The sequence below is a fragment of the Tursiops truncatus genome, chromosome 3 (assembly GCF_011762595.2).
Source record: "Tursiops truncatus isolate mTurTru1 chromosome 3, mTurTru1.mat.Y, whole genome shotgun sequence".
Taxonomy (NCBI): domain Eukaryota; kingdom Metazoa; phylum Chordata; class Mammalia; order Artiodactyla; family Delphinidae; genus Tursiops; species Tursiops truncatus.
In genome coordinates this window covers 116,805,291-116,832,862 of record NC_047036.1, presented here as the reverse complement: position 1 = coordinate 116,832,862, position 27,572 = coordinate 116,805,291, and the positions used below count along the sequence as shown (strand labels likewise).

General features: G+C 39.9%; 1 long non-coding RNA gene across 2 annotated transcripts; it reads left to right on the top strand.

Moving 5' to 3' along the window:
- The first annotated feature begins 174 nt into the window (after positions 1–174).
- LOC109548179 (uncharacterized) lies at positions 175–26,969 on the top strand. 2 transcript variants are annotated; one of them, XR_002174198.3, is made up of 3 exons: positions 175–422; positions 9,474–9,558; positions 18,378–26,969. It is a non-coding gene; the product is annotated as an uncharacterized lncRNA (long non-coding RNA). The 2 variants fall into 2 exon arrangements; XR_002174199.3 differs by lacking the exon at positions 18,378–26,969 and adding an exon at positions 15,165–18,358.
- Positions 26,970–27,572: the final 603 nt, after the last annotated feature.

Genomic DNA, 27,572 nt, shown 5'->3' with positions numbered 1-27,572 from the left:
TTTCTATGTCTATTGGCCAGTCTCGCTGACTATCGCGTCACGACCTTAAAGTGGATTAGTTGGCCTTGTGGTCAGTCATAGTGACCCCTGACAATGGAAAACTTCATTGGCGACAGAAAGTGTCGGTCACTTTGTCACAGGACGTCGCGTGGTACAATTGGCCGGTAAGTGTACCATTCATCCCGCCCCCATCTGAGGTGACGGGAAAGGGTTGGGGAATTTCCACTCTTGATTAAAATGACGGCCGAGGTGACGACCTGCAAGAATTGGTGAGATTTGGAGTGAATTCACCCAGCGCTTAGTGAGGCTCTTACGTCAGTGGTGCAAGAGGCGCGGAGGTAACGCAGTCCCCACCTGTCGCTCTCTGCCAGGCGCGGAGAGTTGCTGCACGCGGATTGGAGGGAAGAAGCTGTCAGTCTCAGGTAGGCTCCACCTTCCTGCCCGTCCCTGGTTGGAGGAGCGGCGCGTCAGTCACCAGAGAGGTCACCGCCTCTGGGACAGGGGACGCTGTGTAACCTCTGCTTCTGGCTCTTTGGGCGGGAGTAGGGGGCTGGGAGAGACGGCGGAGCGGGGTCGTTACGGCTGAGTGCCTCCCGCCTTTCCGAGAGGAGCCTAGCCCCACGAGCTGAGGGAACCAGAGAGCTGCTGAGGATGACCGCCCGGAGGCGATTCGGCCAGCCCGCGTGCCAGGACGTGGCTGGGCGCGGCAGTTCTACAACCTGCGGGCGGGGTCGCCCCTCGGGGCCGCGTTCTCTTGCCTGTGGAAGGCGGCGGGCCTGAGGGCTGGACAGCGCCATGCCTCAGTACCGGGAACTGTCCCACGAAGGAGGGTGGGAAGGCCGTGGACAGCGCGCGGAATCACACCGCGGGGCTGAATGCAGTGGTTAAGAGTGCGTGATCTGGAGCAATTTCGAGTTCTGGTGCCGCCACTTACTTACTGTGTGACCTCCGGGCGTTAGTTGTTTAGTCTCTGTGACTTTCAGTTCGTCCGTCTGTAAAATGGGGCTAATATTAATACCTCCCTCATTGAGTTGTTGTTATGAATAAATTGGTAATAACGTCAGGCGCTTAACAAAGTGCCAAACTTACAGCAAAGACTAACTTTTTTTAGTTACTTTTCCTTCAGGAGTCCTCCACCTGCCCCCTGGCTCCTGCCAGCCACACTAATTGTCTCTGTGATGCAAAACAAGGCTAGCTAAGGGGGTCTTCCCCCCTCAGAGGAGATCTCTGTACCTCTGTTAGCTCTATCTCTCTATCGCCTTTGTCAATAAAGAGGGCTTTAAAAGAACTAATGCTCTAACTAATCCTGTGATCAAAGATCGCAAGAAAGGCATTTGGGGAAGTTTGTATGGCAAATGTTCTTTGACCCTGAGAATGTCCATACGAGTTTAGCCAAGAGAGATTGGCTAAAAGCAAAAGCTTTGGCATTGTCTACTCTCTTGCAACTTTAACAAAGGGCCTTGTATATCTTGATTGTGTAATTTTTAATATTTCACCTCCCTTGAACTGGAATCTGAAAATTCTACAAAAAATGATTTTTAAAATGACTTTAAAATCGATTCTGCCAAACATTTATTTAAAGAGCAATTCGAAGATTGTGAACATTTCTTTGGCTTGGTAAATGCCCATTTTGGCATTTCACATGTCAAAAAGAGACAGTTTTCTATGAGCAGAACATTTTAGGTAAATGTTCTTTCTAGATAATACATTGTAGAAAATGTGGGGAAAGTACCTTTTCTAGAAAACTATTTTGATGTAAATGCCACGTACACTGGCTTTAGTTAGAATTTGTGGAACTTAATTAGCTCATATCTTCAGTAGGCATGTGTGACTAGGTCACAACTCAAACTAATAGCGCCAACAAAAGAAACCCAGCACTGCCCAACCCACTTCAGAGCTGGATTATCCAGAATTGGTATGGCTACATCCTTAGGCAAAAACAGGTATTGACTGGTGCAACAAAGGAACTGCTTGTCATTTCTACCACTATCACAAAAACAATTTCTGATGCAGCTGCCTGAACAAACTCCTTAAATTCATTACATGAATCTCAAGGACGGAGAAAGGAAATCTGGATATATACATTTCCCCCAGTATATTTGAGAGAGAAAAATACACTCTCTACTCAGTCCCTAGCAACCAACCCTGAGTATAACTGTGAGTATAATGATCAAGCAGTGATCTTTGTTTCACCAGGACCTTTACCTAAGACACTTGTTTTCAGTAGTTTGACAGTCAGTATTGGAGTTAGGAACTCTCAATCTCCTAGATTTTGGTAACTGCTATATAGATTGTATATTAAATATTGTATATTAGTATATTGTATATTAATACAATATATTAATATTTATTATATTAATGTGTATATTGTATATTAAATTTAATATTTCCATATATACCACATTCATGTGGTTTTACAAATGTGAAAACTAATTGAAAACTAATTGAGAAATCATATCAGGTAATACATTTGATGAATATATAAAGTCATACTCAATGTATTCAGTGTAAAATATCAATAAATACTAATGTGATTTAGTGGGTAACCTTGGTTTTGATATATATTAAGATGGTATTTACTACTGAAAGAAAAGTAATACACTGATTTTTCAAAGGCTGAATAAGTAGTGGAGCACAAAATCCCTCTTAAAAGTATATTTGTTGGAAATTAACATTAGAATAAAATGTTTTCCCACAGAAAACCAGTGGGAATATTTATTAGGGTCTAATTTAACATGTTTCAAAGCACTCTCTTCCTTTTGATCATCTTTCAGACAGGGAAGGAAAAAGGGAAACTGTATAGTCCAAGGATTTTTTTAACTTTGAGGTAATAAAAGCCTTTATTCCTCATAAGAAATATGAGATTGACAACTAAATTGTAGATACAGGGACTTTAGCTACATGTAGTTCTTTTACATGCAACCTGCATTTTCTCAAGACATTTAATTTCTGCATGTCAGTCCATCTCAGTTCAGCCCATGTATATAAGGAAAGAAGGATAAGTAAACCAACAAATTTGTTGCACTTGGTTGTTATGTCATTTAACCTTTATAATAACCCTATCAAGATTTCACCCAGGGCTTCCCTGGTGGCTCAGTGGTTGAGAGTCCGCCTGCCGTTGGAGGACACGCAGGTTCGTGCCCCGGTCCGCGAAGATCCCACATGCCGCGGAGCGGCTGGGCCCGTGAGCCATGGCCCCTGAGCCTGCAAGTCCGGAGGCTGTGCTTCGCAACGGGAGAGACCACAACAGTAAGAGGCCCGCATACCAAAAAAAAAAGAAAGAAAAAAAAAATAATTCACCCATTTTACAGATAAGGAAATTGAAACTCCAAAAAGGTTATATAACTTGCCCAAACATATAAGACCAGTATGTTAAAAGGCTAGGATTTGAATTTATTTCTGCCTGATCCCAAAACCCATGCTCTTCCCACTGTATCACTTTGATTCCATGGTACCCTCAAAGGTAGAGGAATTTCATCAATCAGGTAAACTGATATAATACTTCAACAATTATATCTTTATAAACCTGCTAATTAGGACTCTAGGTAAATTATCCCTGACTGCTACCAAATTTGATCTCTCTCTCTTTTGTAACAGTTGGAAACATTTAATTTAAAACTTATCTCCTGGTTTCTCCAACTATATTGTTAGTTTCTTAGACCATATAATTTCACATTAAAAAATCTGAATAGTTAATATATTAACATGGTTCACATTTCAAAAAGAATTTTAAAAATACGATGAAAGTAGTCCTTTTACTTTGTCCACTAAACACCCAGATCCCCTCATAAGCAAACCATGTTATCAGGTTTCTAAGTCTCCTTCTAGGAATGTTTATACATATATAAGCAATTTCGTACCTGTCTACTTTTTTAACACAAATGGCAGCATACTGTACACACTTCTGTATCTTGCTTTTTTCACCTAGTATATCGTAGAGATATTCCATGTCAGTATGTAAAGAGCTCTGTAATTCTTGTTTACTGCTTCATAGTATTCTGTTAACCAGGCATACTATAATTTATCTATCCAGTACTATAAACTGGATAGGAAACTATTGTTTCCTATAATAAACCTACTCTCTATCCTCCAGGAAGTTCTGGGCACAACTTAGTTCAACTGAAAAATAAAATTGCAACCAGGCTGAAGGCTACCACTTATTTGAGCTATACTTGAATATACCTGCAAGATGTAGGAAGTGGGCATGTTTTAAAAAACAAGGAGCTATGCCTGCAGCTGGATTACCCCACCACATAGCCTAAGAAAATTATACCAAATTATTCAGAAAATTTACTGAGCCTACCTGAAAATGGGAAAAGTGTATATATATATATATATATATATATATATATATATATATATATATAACTTCTAAAACTAACAAGTATATAAATACCTCTTGTAGTAGAATCACTCAGGTTCTCAGCAATGGAGAGAGGAGAGAACAATTAATACCCATATTCATTTTCTTCCTTGGGGTTCTATCAGGATTCCTTAATCCTTGAATTGTTTAACAGAGGACAGCATGTCAAGGAGAATATGCAATAGGGTTGAGAGGAAGTAGTAGGATTTGGTGGGAGGGTCTCTGAGTTGAGAATCAGAAATACCAAATCTACTTCAAGTGACTAGTATACTTCTGGGCGTGATGCTGTGCTCCTTGACCAAGAAAGTTTGTGTGTCCAGTTGACCTTTTGATGTACACTTTAAAGGTACATAACTTAAGAGACATTCCATACCACAAAACATAGTCATCACTTTAAATCAAATATCATACATGTATGGAAAAAGTATGGTAGGTTACATGTAAAACCAAGATGTTAATAGTAATTATCTTTGGGGTAATAGATTTGTACAGAGATTTATAAAATTCTTTTTTGAATATTTATTTTCTAGGCTTTTCTTTTTTACTTTTCCACAGTGAACATATACTTTTTGTGTAATAAAAGTTTTTTCAAATATTTCAAATTAGTTTTGCAATTTTTTCACATGTACATTCAACCAACATTTATTTAATTCCTGTTGTGTGCATGGCACTTTGCCAAGTCTTTAGAGAAAACATAAAAGAAGCAGAAGATAATGTACTTCTTTTCAGTTACACTGATGCATATACTTATTGACTGATGATTAGGTAGATAAAATGCACGTGGGGATAATAGAGAACAGTCTTAAACAACAGAAAGACAAATTCAAGACACTATAATAAACTATTTTGCAGTATTGAGTAGGTAGAAAGTAATAGAGAAATCAAAATAGAGTAAGTTTATTTAGGAAAAAGCTTTTTTTTTTACATCTTTATTGGAGTATAATTGCTTTACAATGGTGTGTTAGTTTCTGCTTTATAACAAAGTGAATCAGTTATACATATGTTCCCATATTTCTTCCCTCTTGCGTCTCCCTCCCTCCCACCCTCCCTATCCCACCCCTCCAGGCGGTCACAGAGCACCGAGCTGATCTCCCTGTACTATGCGGCTGCTTCCCACTAGCTATCTACCTTATGTTTGGTAGTGTATATATGTCCATGCCTCTCTCTCGCTTTGTCACAGCTTACCCTTCCCCCTTCCCATATCCTCAAGTCCATTCTCTAGTAGGTCTGTTAGGAAAAAACTTTGATTATTATCATTTTGAACTAGGAACTAACTGAGGGAAATAGAAGAGGTAAAGCCTTCCAAATGGAAAGGAATGGTTAAAAGAATAACTTGGTCAGTGCAGAGAAATCAGAAAGAGGATTAAAGAGAAATTTGGTTAAAGAAATGTTGAATGCTGGACTGAGGGCTTTAAATTTCGGTTCGTAGTTACTGAAAAGCAAAGTTACCAAGATAAAAATTGTCAAAGGGAGATTACAACTTTTTGTTTTGTTTTGTTTTGTTTGGGCTGCATTGTATGAGTTGGGATATGGAACAAGGAGGTACTGGAGTCTAGGAAACAAGCAGTCTTGCTGTTGTGCTTAGGCCAGGTGTGAGGTAATGAAAGCCTGAGTCAGGGGAGTGGCTATCAAAATGAGAGAATGGAACTGTCAGCAAGCATAAGAATCAGCATGACTTGATGCCTGATGAAATGTGGGGAACAGTAGAGTTAGGAACAAAAGTTACTCTAGAGAAATCAATACAAACTTTCTGAAGGGAAATGTGGTATTATGTATCAAGATCCTTTCTTTAAATTTTTATTTCCTCCTATTAGAATGGCTAAAATCCAGCAAACTGACAGTACCAATTGCTGGTGAGGATGCAAAACAACAGCAGCTCTCATTCATTGCTGATGAGAATGCAAAATGGTACAGCCATTCTGGAAAAGAGTTTGGAAGGTTCTTACTATGCTAAACATGGTCTTACCATACAATGCACAATTGCACTTCTAAATATTTACCCATTGATTTGAAAACTTATATCCACATAAAATCCTGCATGGGGAAGTTTATAGCAGCTTTCTTCATAATCATTGCTTCTGGAAGCAACCATGGTGTCCTTCAATAAATGAATGGGTAAACAAAGTGTGGTACAGCCATACAATGGAATACTATAAAAAGGAATGAGCTGTCAAACCATGCACAGACAAAGATGAATTTTAAATGCATATTGTGAAGTGAAAGAAGCCAGTTTGAAAAGGCCACATATTGTATGATTCTATTTATATGACATTCTGGAAAAGGCAAAACTATGGAGATAGTAAACAGATCAATGTGCCAGGGGTTGAGGTGGGGGAAGAGTTGAATAGGTGAAGCACAGAGGATTTTTTGGGGTGGTAAAGTTCTGTATGATATTGTATTCTGTATGATACTGTAATAGTACATACATGACACTATTCATTCGTCAAACCTATAGAACTTTACAGTACAAAGAGTGAAATTTAACGTATGAAAAAAATTTTTTTAAATCATTTAGTAGTCCAGAGGATCCCAGAATGGAATGCAGACTATGGCAAAAGAATCTAATTGTATCACAAATGTGCAAAACAGGACTTCCCTGGTGGCACATTGGTTAAGAATCTGCCTGCCAATGCAGGGGACACAGGTTCAAGCCCTGGTCCGAGATCCCACATGCCGTGGAGCAACTAAGCCCATGCACCACAACTACTGAGCCTGAGCTCTAGAGCCTGCAAGCCACAACTACTGAGCCCAAGTGCCACAACTACTGAAGCCTGCGCGCCTAGAGCCCATGCTCCACAACAAGAGAAGCTACCACAATGAGAAGCCCACGCACCGCAACGAAGAGTAGCCCCCGCTTGCCGCAACTAGAGAAAGCCCGTGCGCAGCAATGAAGACCCAATGCAGCCAAAAATAAATAAATAAATAAGTTTATTTTTTTAAAAAAATGTGTGAAACAACCTCACTGAAGGAAGTGAAGGAAAAATATACTGACCTACGTAACTTTGGAAATGAGTGGTGGCTCTAAGACTAAAGACAAAAGGAACAGCACATAAGCGCTGTACTATGCTTGATCAAGTTGTTTCCCATGGAGATTATGCATTAACAGTTCTGAAACCACTATGTATGTGTACTGGAACTGAACAATTATGTAAATGGATGACAGATTGTGGGAGCCTACTTTCTCACTGTTAGAGTGGGAGACTACAGATGAGCAAGGGGAATAGGCTAGAATGATCTGTGTGGTGATGGGTTAGAGCTGGAAACATGAGTATGAACTCATATTTAGTTTACTATAGTTACAAGTGAATATATGTAGAAATATGTGTAGGTATGTATATTACACAAGTTAGTATACACATATTTTTTTTTGCTCTGTCAGCTAGAAATGACATTCCAGTAGCAACATGCACACCTTATACTCCTGGTTTTTAATATCGTTCTTCAATAAAAGGAACCATGGCTGCTTAGAGAAATGACTGATTCTAGGACTGGGGCAGTAAATATATTGTACAAGATGAGCCTGGATCATCTTATAGTGCCAGAAAGTAAGAAAGTACTAAACATACAGACATACACAGAATAATGAGGGTATCTCAGAGAGATACAGGAGCTAACTGAAAGAGCTCCCAATGGCCAAAGCTGGGACAATTTGAGCAAATAATTAGTATTGGATTATAACCCGAAGTATAAAATAAATATCCACGAGTTCATATGTATATAAGTAAATGATTGAATAAATAAATGAATGGAGAGAATAGATAAGTCTTCCATGCACAAGAATTCCAAATTTATGTAGATACTTTGCCCTCAAGGAGGTGAAGCATAACTCCCTTTTCCTTAAGTGTAGGCTGTGCTTAGTGACATCCTTCCAAAGAGTACAGTATGGAAAAGGGAGGGGGAAGGGTAACTTTATAGTGGAGAAACCTGACAAACACTACCTCAGACAGGTGTCAAGATTAACATCAACAGTGATAAATCATGTTAATAGTATGTATCCTTGATATGTGCAAGCAGTATGAAAACTGTCATAGTCAAGAGGAGCCTAAGGAGACATGATGACTAAATGTAATATGATATCCTGAATGGGATTCTGGAACAGGAAAAGGACATGAGGTAAACATGAAGGAAATCTGAATGAAGTATGGACCTTAGTTAATAATAATGTATCAATTAGCTAATAATAATGTATCAGTGTTGGCTCATTAATTGTGACAAATGTACCATACTAATGTTAAGATGTTAGTTACAGAGGAAACTGGGGATGGGCTATTTAGGAACTCTGTACTATCTTTGCAACTTTTCTTTAAATCTAAAACTATTCCAAAATTTAAAGTTTTTATTTTAATTAAGTTATTTTATTTTTATTCTTACATTTATTTATTTTATTTTTATTGTTCCAGTTTTATTGAGATATAATTGACATAATTATTGACACTAATTGTATTAGTTTAAGGTATACAACATAATGATTTGATACATGTATATATTGCAAAATGATTAACCACAGTAAATTTAGTTAACATATGTCACCTCAGTTAGTTTTTTTTATTGTGACGAGAACTTTTAAAATCTACTCTTATAAAAGTTCATTTTAAAAAATGTTTATTTCTTGGACTTCTAAGAATTTACCTTTAAGAGTTATTTAGACATGGCACAAAATATCATATAGTAAAAAAAAAAAAAAAAAATCAATACAACCTAAATATCTAACAGGAATTAATTGATGTTAACTCGATTTTGGTATACAATTTGGTTCTATAGTTATTAAAAATGAAGTTCACATTATATTAAATAAAAGATAAAATTATAAAACAGAGCATATATAGTATTCCCAATACGCTAGAATGGATAGAATATTCCCAAACATCAAAATGACATACACCAGACAGAGAGATTATCTGTGGATGGTGGGATAATGGGTGTTTTTATTTATTTTATTTATTTATGTTTTCAATTTTTCTATACATAGTATAGTACTCTGGTGATCAGGAAAATAAATTTAATATAGTTTGTAAGAAAAAATCACTTTATGTATAAAATCAGGGAACTGATCAAATGGGATATTTATTGGCAGTGTTAGAAAAATTAAGCAGGAACAATTATTTTTCAGATAAAGAAGATGATGATGACTTCATCCTATGTGTTTGGTTTCAAACAGCAATGGAGGGAACTTAGCCAATATAGAACATTACATGGTAAGTCTGCAAGAAACCCTCAAGAGAAACATACTGAACAGAAACAGATAAAGAGGGACTTCCCTGGTGGTCCAGTGGTTGGGACTCCATACTCCCAGTGCAGGAGGCCCGAGTTCAATCCCTGGTCGCCGAACTTAGATCCCACATACCGCAACTACGCCTGTGTGCCCCAACTACTGAGCCCGCGTGCTCTAGAGCCCATGCGCTGCAAGGACGAACCAGCACAGCCAAAAATAAATACATAAGTAAATAAAATTTTAAAAAAGGAACAAATGTTTTTACTATAACTGGAAACAAATTTTTAAAAGATGTCAAGTTGTAGCTTTGCTTTCCACAAAAAGAAACATTTTTATGCAGAAAGGTCATGTGGTTAGCAATGAAGGTGAAGTCACTTTCCCCCCAGGTGAATCCTTGGTGAATATATTTTGGGTATTGCCTCCACTGAAAGATGCATACTGAAAATATGAGTACTAGCAGCAATTCTATGAGCTTCCCGCCATCCCTCAGTACTAATTAAAAGGGAAGGTCAAGAATCACACTGAGGAATAAGTACCAGCAAGTATATAAGGGTTCAGCCCAGATGCACTGGTCACAGTTGCATGAGCACTTTGACAAGAAGAGGGTTCGAAGAGCCTGCAATCAGGCTCTCCCTTGGAGAAACACAGAACCCTATCATGTGCATCGCAATGAAGCCCCCACCTATCCCATTCCACACTTGGGAAACCTGAGGCTAACCACTCCAAACATCCTCTTGTGCCCTACGACTTGGGCAGCCACACCCATCTTTTGTAGAAGCTCTTCTTTACTGGTACCACGGCATTCTGCCATAGACTTTAGAAGGTCCCACGGCTGGAATGGAATCTCATGGTTTGGAAACTGATGGGAGAACAGTTAAATAGTAAACCCCACAGCAAGAATCAGCTTATCTTTCAGGTCATGGTGGTCTGGCACGTAGTAAATCACTTTTGAATCAGAAGGGCTCTTAAGGAGTCCTTTAGTCTTTTTAATAAACACTCCCGGGTCTTCCCTGGTGGCGCAGTGGTTAAGAATCCGCTTGCCAATGCAGCGAACACGGGTTCGAGCCGCGGTCCACATGCCGCGGAACAACAAAGCCTGTGCGTCACAGCTACTGAGCCTGCACTCTAGAGCCCGTGAGCAACAACTACTGAGCCTGCGTGCTGCAACTACTGAAGCCCACGTGCCTAGAGCCTGTGCTTCACGACAAGAGAAGACTGCAATGAGAAGCCCGCGCACCGCAATGAAGAGTAGCCCCTGCTCGCCGCAACTAGAGAAAGCCCGCGCGCAGCAACGAAGACCCAGTGCAGCCAAAACTAAATAAATTTATAAAAAACTAAACATCCCTCCTTTTAATAAAGGAGGAACTGGAGGAATGGGCATTAGGGTCAATACCTTGCTGGAAAATCTCTGAGGTTCCTCTATGACCCTGTCTATCTAACCCTCCGATGTTTCCTGTAAGAATCAGAAGTGCATCATTGTTTACCAAAGTCAGGAGCGAACAAGCCCAGGATTCCAGCTCGGGGAGGAATTTTGGCTTATACGTGAGAACTGAGTCATTCTGAAGGCTGATCTTGGAGACTCTAGTGGAGTGTTTGAACTCAATTCAGTTTACCACACCCCTTGCTCATCAAGGCAGGCTCATAAATCAGGAGACACAGCATGGCATTTACCTTCAGGTCAGGTAACAGTGCCACCTCCCAGATGTTCTGCCCCAAAGAAGTGGCATGGTGTCTACTATGGCCCCGAAAGTATACCCATAGATAGTCTAGTTGAGACATGAGTCTGGTACAAGTTCACAGAAGCTGTAAGGAAAATTGTGGTCAGGACTCTACCTTGAAACTTCTCACCTAGAGGGCCTTCTTAAATCCTGGCATTGGCACCACTGGTGACAAGGAAGAAAAAAACAGCCAGGGTTGGACTTTTCCAGCAGAGATCTAGTGGATGCAAAAGGTTTGTCAGTTGAAGAAGATTCCTTCACCAATACAAGAATTATGTAGGACAAATGTCTGAGAAATGGGCAAACCTGTCAGTGGCCTCTGGTGTTTAGCTAAAGCCCTAGACTGTCCCAATGCCTCTGCCCATAAGCTGGCAGCTTTTTTATCTGAGACTGAGCTGTAATAGAGAGTCTTAAGAAAGCAGCAATATTGCTCTATCTACTAGAGATTTTAGAGGAATACTAGGATTCCTGGAGAGTGACCAAAGGATTCAGAAATATTAAAAAACCCAAGAGCAATGGTGAGACCACTATTCAGTCCCTGATCATCTCCTGCCCAGCAGTTACACTAAACAAGTCCCATGTTGCTCTCTCATATACCTTTAGCAGGAGTGAAAATTGATACAGTCTTTAGGGAAATCAGTTTGGAGGTGCCTTCAAATTTAAAAAAAAATTTTTCAAAGAATAAATTTATTCTATTTTATTTATTTATTTATTTTTGGCTGCGTTGGGTCTTCGTTGCTTCACACAGGCTTTTTCTCTGGTTGCCGCGAGCAGGGGCTACTCTTCGTTGCGGTGCACGGGCTTCTCATTGTGATGGCTTCTCTTGTTGCAGAGCACGGGTTCTAGGAGCGCAGGCTTCAGTAGTTGTATGGCATGCGGGCTTAGTTGCTCCACAGCATGTGGGATCTTCCCGGACCAGGGCTTGAACCTGTGTCCCCTGCATTGGCAGGCGGATTCTTAACCACTGTGCCACCAGGGAAGCCCAGCCTTCAAATTTTTAAATGTGCATACCCTTTGATTAGCAAATCCACTTCCAATTCTGGGGGAATAGTGCCCAGAGACACTCACACATGAGCTCAAAAATATTTGTACAAGGAAATTCATTGAAACCTTGCTTGTCCATCAATAAGAAAGTGGCTAAGTTGCAGTACAGCTATAAAACGACCTGGTATACACTTGTTAAAAAGAATGAATGAAAACTCCAAGTAAAATGTTCATGGTAAACTGCTGAGCAAAAAAATATATGCAATTATTTCTGCTTTTGAGTAAAAGTATTTTATTCGTACACTTATTGTTTGAATTTGTTTACAATGATCATATAACACTTTTGCAATAATAGATTTCCAAAAGCACCCGCCATTATTACCTTTAAACTAAGAAGTTGGTAGATGATTTTTTTAAATTTTAAAATAGCTCTATTGTTGTAATGTTACTTGTCCAATAAATTAAAATTGGGAGGAAAAAGCAAATTCATTAAAATTTAGAATGTACTTTTTTTTTGCGGTACGCGGGCCTCTCACTGCTGTGGCCTCTCCCGTTGCGGAGCACAGGCTCCGGACTCACAGGCTCAGCAGCCATGGCTCACGGGCCCAGCCGCTCCGTGGCATGTGGGATCTTCCCAGACCAGGGCACGAACCCGCGTCCCCTGCATCAGCAGGCGGACTATCAACCACTGTGCCACCAGCGAAGCCCTAGAATGTACTTTTTAAGGTCAGATATAGAGAATTATATTTAACTCAGAGAAATGTGAACTTAGGGGAGAACTATTTTACATATATTTTAATATACACGCACATACACACACATATATTGCCACAGTTCTCATAGTATGGTTTATAGACTCCTGGAGGCCCCAAGGCCTTTTCAGGGCTGTGGAATCAAAACTGTTTTCATTATAATTCTAAGATACAACTCTTCACTGTGTTGACTTTTTGATAGTATGAAAGCAATGGTGGGTAGAGATTTCCCTGGTGGTCCAGTGCTTAAAACTCCATGCTCCCAATGCAGGGGGACCAGGTTTCATCCCTGGTCAGGGAACTAGATCCCACATGCTGCAACTAAGACCCGGGGCAGCAAAATAAATATTTAAAAAAAAAAAAAAGCAATGGTGGGTAAAAATTGCTGGTGCCTCAGCACGATTCAAGGCAATGGTATCAAACTGTACTAGTAGTTAATGTAGTCTTCTCCACTCAGCACACAAAGGGGAAAAGAAGCCAAATTTAATACGAATATCCTTAATGGAGCAGGTAAAATTAATTTTATTAAAACTCAACCCTTGGGACTTCCACGGTGGTCCAGTGGTTAACACACCACGTTCTAAATGCAGGGGGCCCAGGTTCAATCTCTGGTCAGAGAACTAGATCCCACGTGCATGCCACAACTAAGAGCCCGCATGCCGCAGCTAAAGGATCCTGCGTGCCACAACTTAAGGATCCTGCATGGCTCAACGAAGATCCTGCACACAGCAACGAAGATCCGTGTGCCACAACTAAGACCCAGTGCAGCCAAATAAATAAATAAATATTAAAAACAGAAAACAAAACTCAACACTTGAGTACATATATTTTAAATATTCTATGTGAGGAAATGGGAAGTATACATAAAGCACTTCTGCTATACATTGCTTGCCTCAAGAACATGATTGTCTCAAGGAAAAAGACTTAGGCAGCAAAGCTGAACTTTCCAGTTGCAAAGCTGAACTAACCACTTTTTCATGGAATACCATTTTTACATGAAAAGTGTGACTGACAGATAAGTTTTGGCAATTCAGACTTGTGTATTTGGCAGACATTTTCTGGAGCCTGCCATCTGAAGGGAAACAGCTGACAGTATTTGTTTCCAGTTATAAAATTCAGGCTTTGGGGCAAAAATGAGGATTTTGCAAAATTGTACCCACTACCATTGGTTTACAGTTTCCCAAAACTTAAAAGACTTTTCTGAAGAGATAGTGATAATACTTTTTAAAATATTTATTTATTTATTTGGCTGCGTCGGGTCTTAGTTACCGCATGTGGGACCTTCGTTGCCGCGTGCAGGATCTTTTAGTTGCAGCATGCGAACTCTTAGTTGCGGCATGCAGGATCTAATTCCCTGACCGGGGATAGAACTCGGGCCCCCTGCATTGGGAGTGTGGAGTCTTAACCACTGGACCACCAGGGAAGTCCTGAGATAGTGATAATATTAACAAATGTGGTTTTCGATATTATATAATTAAATGTGTCAGTATTTGCAAGACCTACATAACTCAGTGGACCAATATTTCCCAAATGACCAATGGCTGATGTTACAAACCCATATATGAGTAAAACAACCATCCAAAGATAGACCAATGAATTTTAATGTAACAGAATATGAAAAGTTTATAGTTATGTTTTCAACCTTTACAAAATTAACAGTCGTTTAATTTTGGTGTGGTATTAAAGGGAGTAACCACAATTATCTGGAAAAGCCATTAAAATATTTTTCCCTTTTCCAACTACATATCTGTGTGAGTCCAGATTTGGTTCATGTTATTCAACCAAAATACTATATTGCAGTTGACTGAATGTGGAAGCAGATAGGAGAATCCATCCATCTTTTATTAAGCCAGACATTAAAAATTCCACCCTTGGGGCTTCCCTGGTGGCGCAGTGGTTGAGAGTCCACCTGCCGATGCAGGGGACACGGGTTCATGCCCCGGTCTGGGAAGATCCCACATGCCACGGAGCGGCTGGGCCAGTGAGCCATGGCCGCTGAGCCTGCGCATCCGGAGCCTGTGCTCCGCAACAGGAGAGGCCACAACAGTGAGAGGCCCGCGTACCGCAAAAAAAAGAAAAAAAAAAAAACAAAAAAAACTTCCACTCTTCTCATTAAATTATTTTTGTTTTGAAAGATCATGGACTTGCCTGGTGGCACAGTGGTTAAGAATCCTCCTGCCAATGCAGGGGACATGGGTTCGAGCCCTGGTTTGGGAGGATCCCACGTGCTGCGGAGCAACTAAGCCCATGTGCCACAACTACTGAGACTGTGCTCTAGAGCTTGTGAGCCACAATTACTGAGCCCACAAGCCACAACTACTGAGTCTGTGAGCCACAACTACTAAAGCAAGCATGCCTAGAGCCCATGCTCCGCAACAAGAGAAGCCACTGCAATGAGAAGCCTACGCACCACAACAAAGAATAGACCCCGCTCGCCGCAGCAACGAACACTCAACACAGCCAAAAATTACTTAATTAATTAATTAATTTTTAAAACTATGTAACTCGTGTTCACAGTTATGCAATGAAATTACGGATTTTTAAAAATTCCTCAGTTTAAATTTCTGTTGCAGTAAATATTGGTAGACAAAATATCAATAGACAAAGCCTACATATATAAACAAGAGCTCTTTGGGTCTGTAATAAGTTTTCAGAGTGTAAAGGGGTTCTGAGATCAAAAAGTTTCAGAGCTGCTGCAGTACTATAGTATAGCGGTTCCAGCAGTGGCAGAAGAATGGAGGAGATGACCTATGGAGACTCTGCTGGGTTTTCAGTCTTTTCCCACTCAGCCACTGCTCATCTTTAGCCCAGCAGTCAAAGCATGGGAACAAGAGCTCTGAACTGTGCTCTGGGTATCTCTGATGTGAGTTTATGAAAGGGAAAAGGCACTTCTTTCCCTTCTTCTCCCTGTCTAAGTCTCCAGATAAGACTTATGGGTTGTGCTGGGTAAAGAGAGAGACTAGGAAAGGGAAGATGAGAGTGAGGCACCTGCACAGCTATTAAGGCATTTAGAAACTCCGAAGTTAGCTGGTAAAGACAAACTTTCAGGGGCCACGTCTGGTCCACTTGGGCTCAACAGCATGAACAGGAAGGAGCCAGGGACATCCCCTAAAGCAGTAATACTCGGATTCCCTTCCTCCTGCTCTGGCCCATTTCTTAAAATAGCCTAAACCCTTCAATGGCCTTTAAGAACCAACAGTACCACCTGGTTAATTAGAATAGATCAACATGAAATCAAGTTTAAAGAGAAAAAAAATGTAAACCAACATAATAACAACTGCTACTTTCCCATATACCTCCCGTTCCACCTCCACATTCACCTAAGCTTCTACTTTCCTCCTACCATCCACCCCTCCCCTGGCCTGAGCCCTTCTCTCCTTAGGCTATTGCTGATTCATTAGGGATATAGTCACTAGGATGGGGAATTTAGGCATAAGACATTTCACCATGATTTGATACTCCTTTGTGCCATTTACTGGCTGTGTGAACATGCAGATCACTCTCCTTCTCTGGACCCTCAGTTTCTGCATCTTCAGATGAGATGATCTTCCAGCTCTGTGATCCTATAGTTATTAATGAACAGGAGATATGTCCAGGCTGGAGCTAAGGACTCTGAAATAAAAGTCATTGAAAAGAGCAGAGAATCTAGAGAGGGAACAAAGCTCTAGTTTGCATCATTACACATCCCCTTTGGACATGGATATATTCATGGGAGATGAACAAACACAGGTCTCTGAAAACAACCCGGAGAAACCTCCCAAGGCCATGATTCTTCCCTTGGGTTCACTTAGCTAGTACGTTCCAAGAGTTGGTATTGGAGAATTCCCCAGTTCTTGCCCAGCAGTGGTAATTTCTTTCGTCTTGGAGGCCCTAGAGGCTTTCAACTTCCCTGTTGTGACTTTTCTAATTAGATATCGGGCTCTGGCCTCTACAATTCTTTTTATTTTTTTAACACCTTTATTGAAATATAATTCACATGTCACACAGTTCTTCCAAAGTGTATATTTCAGTGACTTTTGTTATATTCACAGAGTTGTAGAACCATCATATCTATTTTAGAACATTTTCATCACCCTTAAAAAGAAACCCTAAACCCATTAGCCATTATCTCTCAACACCCCAGGTCCCAAGCCCTAGGCAACCACTTGTATACCTTTTTGTCTTTATAGATTTACCTATTCTAGATAGTTCATATAAATGGAATCATACAACATGTGGTCCTTTGTGACTAACTTCTTTTACTTAGAATGATGTTTTCAAGGTTCATCAATGTTGTAGCATTTATCAGTGCTTTGTTCCATTTTATTGCTGAATAACATTGCACTGTATGGGTATAACACATTTTGTTTATTCATGAGTTTGGGTTGTTGGGTCATTTTGGGTTGTTTCCACCTTTTGGCTATTGTGAATAATACTGTTATGAACATTGGTGTACAAGTGTCTGAGTGCTTGGTTTCAATTCTTTTGGGTATATACCTAGGAGTATAATTGCTAGGTCATATATTAATTCTGTGTTTAACTTTTATTTATTTATTTTTGGCTGCGTTGGGTTTTTGTTGCTGCATGCGGGCTTTCTCTAGTTGCAGTGAGCAGGGGCTACTCTTTGTTGTGGTGCACGGGCTTCTCATTGTGGTGGCTTCTCTTGTTGCAGAGCATGGGCTCTAGGCACGCGGGCTTCAGTAGCTGTGGCACACTGCTCAGTAGTTGTGGCCAATGGGCTCTAGAGAGCAGGCTCAGTAGTTGTGGCGCACGGGCTTAGTTGCTCCACAGCATGTGGGATCTTCCTGGACCAGGGCTCAAATCCGTGTCCCCTGCACTGGCAGGTGGATTCTTAACCACTGCGCCACCAGAGAAGTCCTGTGTTTAACTTTTTGAGGAACACAAACTGTTTTCCAGGGCTGCTGTACCATTTTACATTCCCACCAACGATGTGTGAGGGTTCTAGTTCCTCCACATCCTTACCAATACTTGTTGTTTATAGCCATCCTAGTGGTGATCAATGGTATTTCATTGTGGTTTTGAATTGTGTTTCTCTGCTGGCTAATGATGTTGAGCATCTTTTCATGTGCTTATTGGCCATTTATATATCTAAATAAATGTTTATTTAGATCCCTTGTCCATTTTTAAATTGGGTTATTTGTCCCTTTTATTATTTTTTTTACATCTTTATTGGAGTATAATTGCTTTTGTCCCTTTTATTATTGAGTTGTAAACTAGATAAAAGTCCCTTATAAGATATATGATTGCAAATATTTCTCCCATTCTGTGGGTTGTCTTTTCATTTTCTAGATAGTATCATTTGGAGCACAGAAGTTTTAATTTTTTTTTTTTTTTTTTTTTTTTTTCAGTATGCGGGCCTCTCACTGTCGTGGCCTCTCCCGTTGCGGAGCACAGGCTCCGGACGCGCAGGCCCAGCGGCCATGGCTCACGGGCCCAGCCGCTCCGCGGCATGTGGGATCTTCCTGGACCAGGGCACGAACCCGTGTCCCCTGCATCGGCAGGCGGACTCTCAACCACCGTGCCACCAGGGAAGCCCAGAAGTTTTAAATTTTGATGGTGCCCAATTTATTTTTTTATTTTGTTATTTGTGCTTTTGGTGTCATATCTAAGAAACCATTGCCAAATCCAAGGTCATGAAGATTTATACCTATGTTTTCTTCTAAGAGGTGGTTTAGCTCTTACATTTAGGTTTTTGATCCATTTTGAGTTAATTTTTGCATATGGTGTGAGGTAGGGGTCCAACTTTATTCTTTTGTGTATAGATATCCAGTTTTCTCAGCACCGCTTGTTGAAAACACTATTCTTTCACCATTAAATTGTCTTGGCACCCTCATCAAAAATTAATTGACCATAAGTGTGAGGGTTTGTTTCCGGACTGTCAATTCTATATGTCTTTCCTTATGCCAGTACTACATTGTCTTGATTACTATACCTTTGAATTAAGTTTTGAAATTGGGAAGTGTGAGTCCACCAACACAGTTCTTCATTTTCAAGATTGTTCTGGCAATTCTGAGTTGGCCTCTACTATTCTTACCCCAAGGGACAAGGCCTCATCCACACCACTTCTTCCAAGGTATACATTATGGTCGCCTACAACCCTAATCCTCAGACTCTCCAGCCTCATCCTGAAATTTTCTCTCCCTCACTCCTCCACTCTAGTTATGTGGGCCTTTTCTCATTTTCTCAAAGATTCTGAAGTCCTTCCTGTCTGAAGGCCTTTGCACTGATATTCCCTTTGCCAGAAATGCTTCCCCTCCATCCCCTCCTCCCTATTCTCAAGGCTGACTTCTTTTTGTCATTCAGGTCTCTGCTCAAATGTTAATCTAAGGTAGTCACCCACCTTCTTTATCACATTAACTTGTGTATTGTACTTATCAGTGTCTGAAACAGTCTTATGTATATATCTTTATATATTTATTTATTTTCTGTCTCCCCCTACTATAATGGATACTCCAGGAGAATAGAGATCTTGTCTTATTTAACACTGAATTCCAACATACAAACACTGCCTGACACATAATAGATATTTAATACCTACATATTTGTTGAATGAATGAATGAGTAAATGAATGAAGTGATCCATCAAGCCCTGGACAGCTCCTATACTGGGATTCAGCACCAAGAAGAGAGGTAAGAAGCAGTGAACTGGTCCTCAAACCAGGATTAATTACTTTCCATGTATTCATCTCCCATGTTGCACCAGTCAGCAATTTCTCCCTCCTTTTATTTGGAAGTTTCCCTGAAATCCTCCTTCTAACATGTGACTAATTTGAGAAGTAGATACAGACACATTCCTGCCTCCCCCAATATCTGCTGTGAATTGCTCTCAGGAAAAATGACCAAAGATGTCTCTGACCTTAGTATATATGGACAAATGCACACTCAGGTCCATTTGCAAAGACAAAAATCTAGAGTGTTGGGCAGCATGAGGCACTGGACAAGAGGACAGAAGAACACAGAACTAGGAAGATGAGAACCCAGAACCTTAGGGAGAATCAGAACTTCAAGTAGACAAACAACAACAACAACAACAAACAAAAACAAAGAAGAACTTCAAGTAGAGAACCCAGAAATTCACATTATAACAACGTTTGAGTCCAATTCCCATGAAAGTTTGAGAACCATTGTTCCACAGCTACAGACTGGAGAGGAGAGAATATAGGTTACTGATAGGGAGAGATTTTCCCTGGGGCTTGGGAGGCTCTAATAACTGTCTATGCAGCACTAGGTCTTTCATCTAAAGATCTTAAAGAGTGCTCACTTTGGCAGCACATATACTAAAGATCTTAAAGAATGTTATAGGCATTAATTAACCCTCGCAGCACCCTAGAATCCAGGCTCTTGTCCCCATTTTACTGACAGAAAACTGAAGTCTATGGGTTAGAGCCTGGAAAGGAATATCTCAGGCCCATATGGTCTGGACTGACCAAGCTAAGGGCTAAGTCTGAAGCCAGTACTTCAAAATCTTTCCCATGGGCTTCCCTGATGGCGCAGTGGTTGAGAGTCCACCTGCCGATGCAGGGGACACGGGTTCATGCCCCGGTCTGGGAAGATCCCACATGCCGCAGAGCGGCTGGGCTCGTGAGCCATGGCCGCTGGGCCTGCGTGTCCGGAACCTGTGTTGCATGGCGGGAGAGGCCACAACAGTGACAGGCCCGCATACCGCAAAAAAAAAAAAAAAAAAAATCTTTCCCATATGACAGTGGTTCCCAATCTAAAGAGTATAGAGCTCTTGGGAATTCCCTGGCAGTCCAGTGGTTAGGACTCTGTGCTTCCACTGCAGGGGACACGGGTTCAATCCCTGGTCGAGGAACTAAGATCTCGCATGTCACCCTGGAACAGCCAAAAAAAAAAAAAAAAAAAGACTATAGAGCTCTTAAATTCATGTGTATGGGGGACTTCCCTGGTGGTCCAATGGTAAAGAATCCTCCTTACAATGCAGGGGACACAGGTTTGATCCCTGGTCAGGGAACTAAGATCCCACATGCCGTGGGGCAACTAAGCCCACACGCCACAACTACTGAGCTCGTGCACCCTAACTAGAGAGCCCACATGCCACAAACTACAGAGTCCACGCACTCTGGAACCCACACGCCACAACTACAGAGACCACACGCCACAACTAGAGAAGAGAAAATCCGCATGCACAACTAGAGAGAAGCCCGTGCGCCGCAACAAAAGATCCTACATACCTCAATGAAGATCCCACATGCCGCAACTAAGACCCTATGCAGCCAAAAATAATAAATCTTAAAAAAAAAATTCATGTGTATGTTTACCATCCTTGACTGCAGGCAGATGATAATTTGGCTGGTTCCTTGTCACTCAGGTCTTACCTTAAGGTCACCTCCTCTGAGAAGCCTTCCCTGAACATCCATCTTAAGTAATGTCTTCTCCCAGTCCTTATATTACCCTGTTTGATTTTCTTCAGAGTATTTACCATTATCTGAGATGAACTTATTCATTGTTTGTTACTTCTATCCTTCACTACAATGTAAACTCCATGAAATCAGGAACCTTATCTGACAGGATACTGTCGATGTTCAGTAAGTATTTGCTGAATATTTAAATAAGTCTAAATGAAGATGTTTTCAACAATATGTAGATGCTGTTAAAATGAACAAAATATACAATTATCTAAGTTTAAATGATACTTTTGATATATATTTCTCTCCATCAATAGATACTTAGACTATAATGTTAGGATCCTTCTTTATAACATTAAAAAGAGCCATCAGAATTTCCACTTCTGGCATTGTATGGATTAAAATTTCTGAACAACCTAAATAACTAAATGCTAGGTTAAACAACTAAAATGCTAGGTTAGATATAATTTTTAACTTTAAAATTCATAGACGAACTGGCTCAAAAGTAATGAGTTAGCATGATCCTAAAACAAATTTTAACCAGAAACACTTTGCTGTGAAACATTTTCTTACTTCAAGAATGATACCATATTCTTCTGGTTTTGCTTCCATGTCACCAGCCTCTCCTCAATCTTCTCCTTTCCTGGTTGCTCCTCAACCTCCTACCTCTTAACACCAGAATGTTCCAAGATTTGGTCCTTGGATCTCTTCTCTAAGTCCATTCCCTTGGCAATCTCACCTAGTCCATTTTAAATATAATTTATATACTAATAAACTTATAAATTTTTATCTCTGACTCAGACCTCTCCCCTGAATTTCACACTTGCATGTCCAGCTACTTATTTGATATCTCTGCCTTATTATCTAAAAGGCATCATACTTAAAATGCCCAAATATGAACTCAGTCAATGGCAATTCCATTCTTCCTGTCACTTATGCCAGAAACATTGGAGTCATCCTTGACTTCCCTTTTCTTTATACCCCAAATGCGTAGAGGGAGGAAAATGGAAAAGAAAATTAAAAGACAAGAAAGCTCAACCAATCCAAAATAAGATGAGAAAAGGGAAAAGAAACAGAAAAACAGAATAGAAAACCAATAAAACAAAACCAAATATATTAGTAATTACTCTAAATGTAAATGTACTGAGTTCTCTAGCTAAAAGACAGATTGTCAAATTGGGTTAAAAAAAACAACAACCATATCTCTCTATGTGCTTGTTATAACAGATACACCTAAAATATAAAAACACAGACTAAAATTCAAAGAATGTAAATATACAATAGTGGTAAATTCTAACCAAAAGAAAGCTGATTTAACTATATTTCTAGCAGACAAAATAACTTTTAGGCAGAAAGCATTCCTAGTCATCACAAAATAAGACCATTACAAAATAGTAAATGGATCATTTAACCAGGAAGGTATAACAGTTCTAAACTGGAAAGCACCCAATAACACAGCTTTTAAAAATATATAAAAGCAAAATTTGACATATCCACAAGGAGATATTGACAAAATCATTATCATAGTAGGTATATTAACATACCTCCTCTAGTACTTGATAGTTCAAACAGACCCAAAAAAACTTATGAAATATATAGAATATTTTGAACAGCACAACTAGCAGGCTGTCTTAATAGAAATAGGTAGGAAATTGCTCCCCAAAATTGGAGAGTAAACATTCTTTTCAAGCACACATGGAACATTTATAAAAACTGACCACACGCCAGGTCATAAAGTTAGCCTCACAAATGTCTAAATGCAGTTAAGTTAAAAATCCATTATAAAAAGATAATTAATTAAGGGGGAAAAACCATAAGTTCGGAAAATTTTTAAATGTACTTCTCAACAACTTGTGGGTCAAAGAGGAATTCATAGTAGAAATTAGAAAATACTTAGAAATAAATGGTAATGAGAATACTATATCAGAACTGTGGGATGCAGCTAAAGTGGTACTATGAAGGAAATCTATAGCAGTAGTGCTTACATCAGGAAATAACTAAGGCTCAAAATAATGAGCTAAGAACTTAGAAAATTAACAGAATAAACCTAAAGAAATGGAAGGAAATAATGAAGAGTAGAAATTAATGAAGTAAAAAAATATTTAATAGAGAAGATCAACAAAACCAGAAGTTAATTATTTAAAAAGACTAATAGGGCTTCCCTGGTGGCTCAATGGTTAAGAATCCGCCTGCCAATGCAGGGGACACAGGTTCAAGCCCTGGTCCAGGAAGATCCCACATGCCGTGGAGTAACTAAGCCCGTGCGCCACAAGTACTGAGCCTGCGCTCTAGAGCCCACAAGCCACAACTACTGAGCCCACGTGCCGCATCTACTGAAGCCCACGCACTCTAGAGCCCATGCTCCACAACAAGAGAAGCCACTGCAATGAGAAGCCCACGCACAGCAAACGAAGAGTAGCCCCTCCTCGCCTCAACTAGAGAAAGCCCGTGCACAGCAACAAAGACCCAACACAGCCAAAAATCATAAACAAAAATAAATAAATTTATTTTAAAAAAAGACTAATAAAATAGACTAACTTCTGGCAAGAGTAACCAGAACAGAAAAAGAGAGTACAAATAATATTAAAAATGATAAGGGACTATAGCTAAATGTGCTACATATATTAAACAGATAAAGGTTTTAATAACTTTATGCCAATAAATATGAAAACTTAGATAAGATGAATAGATTCCTAGAAAAATACAATTCACCAAAACTGGCTAAAGAAGAAATAAAGAGCCTAAAAATCCTATATTCTGAACCTAAAATGGTGCTAAAAAAAATACAGTCTTTCCCAGAGCTGAGGCCATGGAGCTTATGATGAAGCTAACCATCAGAGGCTGGGTTGGGTCACACTGTGACCCACATTCCAAAAAGTTGGTCAAGTTACAGATTTGTTTACTTCAAAGGTGCTGCCTATGTGATGAAGAGGAAGACTAGGACTCTTCAATTTAAAAAAATTACATTTAAGGGGGACTTCCCTGGCAGTCCAGTGGTTAAGACTCTGCACTCCCAATGCAGGGGGCATGGGTTCAATCCCTGGTTGGGGAACTAAGATTCTGCATGCCGCACGACATGCCCAGAAAAATAAATAAATAAATAAAAATTTAAAAATTTAAAATTATATTTAAGAACTTGATACTTCATATTTCCTTTCTCTTACTGATATAGATATCACTGTTTTAGTATATTCCATCACCATTAAAAAAAAACACACAACTGATTTAGGCCCCCATTATTTAAATCCTTATTTGGGATCATTAATTTATATTAATAGACTATGTACTGTCTTTTTCATTATGTACCTTCCCCAAAAGTTACTCTCAACTAGTGCTGCAAACTGTGAAGCAGATTTCTTAAATCATTTTGGGAAAGTGTGGCAAAAGAGACAGCACTTTTCATTTTTTAGGGTAGAAAGTATGATTTTCTCTTCTCACTGATGTTCACTGAATATTTAACAATCATCTGTTGCATTCATAACATTTCTGCATCATTTATTCAAACACTCTTTCTCAAAACATTTATTTAGCAAATGCTTTTTTGCCAGGGGCTGAAATAGCCATAATATTATAGAAAGAGGAGGCTCAAGTCTATAAAACAATTGTTCTTTTTTTTAATTTTTGGCCACACTGCCATGCAGGATCTTAGCTCCCCAACCAGGGATGGAACCCGTGTCCCCTTCAGTGGAAGCACGGAGTCTTAATCACTGGACCACCATGGAAGTCCCTATAAAACATTTAAGGGAGGAACTTCTCAAATTATTTGCCTATTAGTCACCACCTGTAAATTCTCCCCAGCCAACATAAAGCCAAAATTACCAAAATAATGCTGCTAAAACCTGCCCTGGACCAACTGAGATAAGATAAAGATAACATTTTCAGTAATGGAAAGGCTGTGTGCTTTGGAATCACAGTTTATTGTTTATGGGACGTTTTGGATCTTCATGTTTTGGGGAAAAAATTGTAGGCTGTTAAATAATTCAATAAAAACCTTCATTTTGGGAATTCCATGGCAGTGCAGTGGTTAGGACTTGGCACTTCCACTGCTGGGAGCCTGGTTTCAATCCCTGGTCAGGGAACTAAGATCCTGCAAGCCAAGCGGCCAAAAAAGAAAAAAACAGAAACAAAACTTCATTTTACCTTTGTTAATTATAAATTAAACTTAACCTCGATTTTTTATATCCTAAAAATATATAGTCTATATTTTTTTAAAAAAATCTTATAACCATTAACAAATTTGAATGAACTTAACTTTCCTCAAAGCCAGCACCAGGTCCAGATGGCTTCAGCAGTGAATTCTTCTGAGTCAACAGTAAAACGGATAATTGAATTGTGGTATTGTCATACAGTGGAGTGCTAAACAGCAATGAAAATAAGCAAACTACAGCTGCATAGATCCATATGAATAATTCTCAAAACAATGCTGAGTGAAAGAAGCAGAGAACTCATATACTGTGATTCCACTTATATAACATTCAAAAATAGGCAAAATAACAAATACATAAGTATACATAAATAGATATTAAAACTATAAAGAAAAGCAAGAAAATAATTACCATAAAATTCAGATGTGTTTATGGGGAGTTAGGGGTGCAGTATGCAAGGAACATACAAAAGGATTTCTGAGGTACTAGGATACCTCTTAACCTGAGTGTTGTATACACAGGTGTTCTTTTTATTGTTACTCTTTAATTTCATTCCTAGGCATATACTCTGGAGAAATTCTTGCACTTGCAGAAGACATTTTATATACTCTTTTGTATATATGATATCTTTTTCAATTTATAAAGTTATTTATTCTATGCAAGAGGAATGTTGGATATGTTTGTAGTACCGACATGGGGAAAACATCCAACACATATTAAGTATCAAGCATGTTATAGAACTCAATAACTCTGAACAATATACACTAAAATGTGAACACTGGCTACCTCTGGGATGATTTCCATTTCAAAATTATACATTCTGGAGTGTTCCAATATTTTGCAATAATCTCATTCACTTTTGTGGTCAAAAAACTAAAGTTTATTTTTATATGTGTAAAAAAACTGTTTAAAATAGAGAAATACTTTTCTGGAAAGAGGGACTTTTTTTCCCTTTTGCAAACTGAAAAGAGTTCCCTGACAACACCCTGACTGTACAAAAGAGAATTTGTGAGGACAGAAGTTTCAAAATGGGAAGGGCTGCTAGACTTAGGTTCCTTCAATGGGGTGTAAAGAGTGAATGGGGTCTGGTCAGTCCCTCTGGCTTACCAGACTTTCCCAACCACAAAGCAAACCTGCTTGTCCCCTGCCATTCTCCACCCCCGGCTCAGGAGAGTGAATGAGGTCTTGGCCAGCTGCCTTCCAGTCCTGCCCCAACGTTCCAGGTTCCCAGCCGACTGAGCATCTGGCAGTTAAGCCAAAGGCCAACAATGTCCTGACTTCCTGAGTAAATACCTGTGAACAGAGAGAAGACATAGTGGGGTCAGAGCAAGGACTACACAACAAGGCAAAGAACAGAGCCAAGCCGTGATAGGGGATAAGGAGAGCTCAGGAGATCTTGTTCTGGGCCATCCCGTGATTTTCCCTGTCTCCCTCCAGCCCCCAGAATTTTCCATTGCAACTGGTGGGGACTCGGGCTCTTGGGCTTGGAGAGACATGGCGAGGTGGAGCCCCAAAGAGTTCATTTCATCAAGGGAAAAAATTCCAGGCTTTTGCAGGTACTGTACCCTTTGTCTAGAACGTTTTCCCTCCATCTTATCCTGGCTAGCTTCTGTTCATTCTTCAGATTTCAAATTATGGACCACTTCCTCTTGGAAGCCCTACCCAACTCCCACCACTGTACATTCACCACCCTCCAAGAAGAGATCGGAGGCCTCTCTGCTGCCACAGCCTCTCCCTCCCTTAGCCAGCACTATCCCACTCTAACAGTTGTCTTTCCCACTGGAATTTTAACTTCCTGAGGTCAGGGACCATGACTATCTTACCACTGTGTATCTCTAGTACCTGGATACTCCAAAAGTACTCAGAAAACGTTTTGATAAATGGATGAATAAAATGAAGGAAAGGCAGAGAGGGCAAGTGACAAAGAATCTTTCCACTTGTCTGGAGTGTGGTTCTAAGCAGCCTATGGGAGGAGCCTCCAAGGCAAAGAAAGCTGCAGGAGGCTTTATCCTCCCTTCCTCTCCTCCCTGCT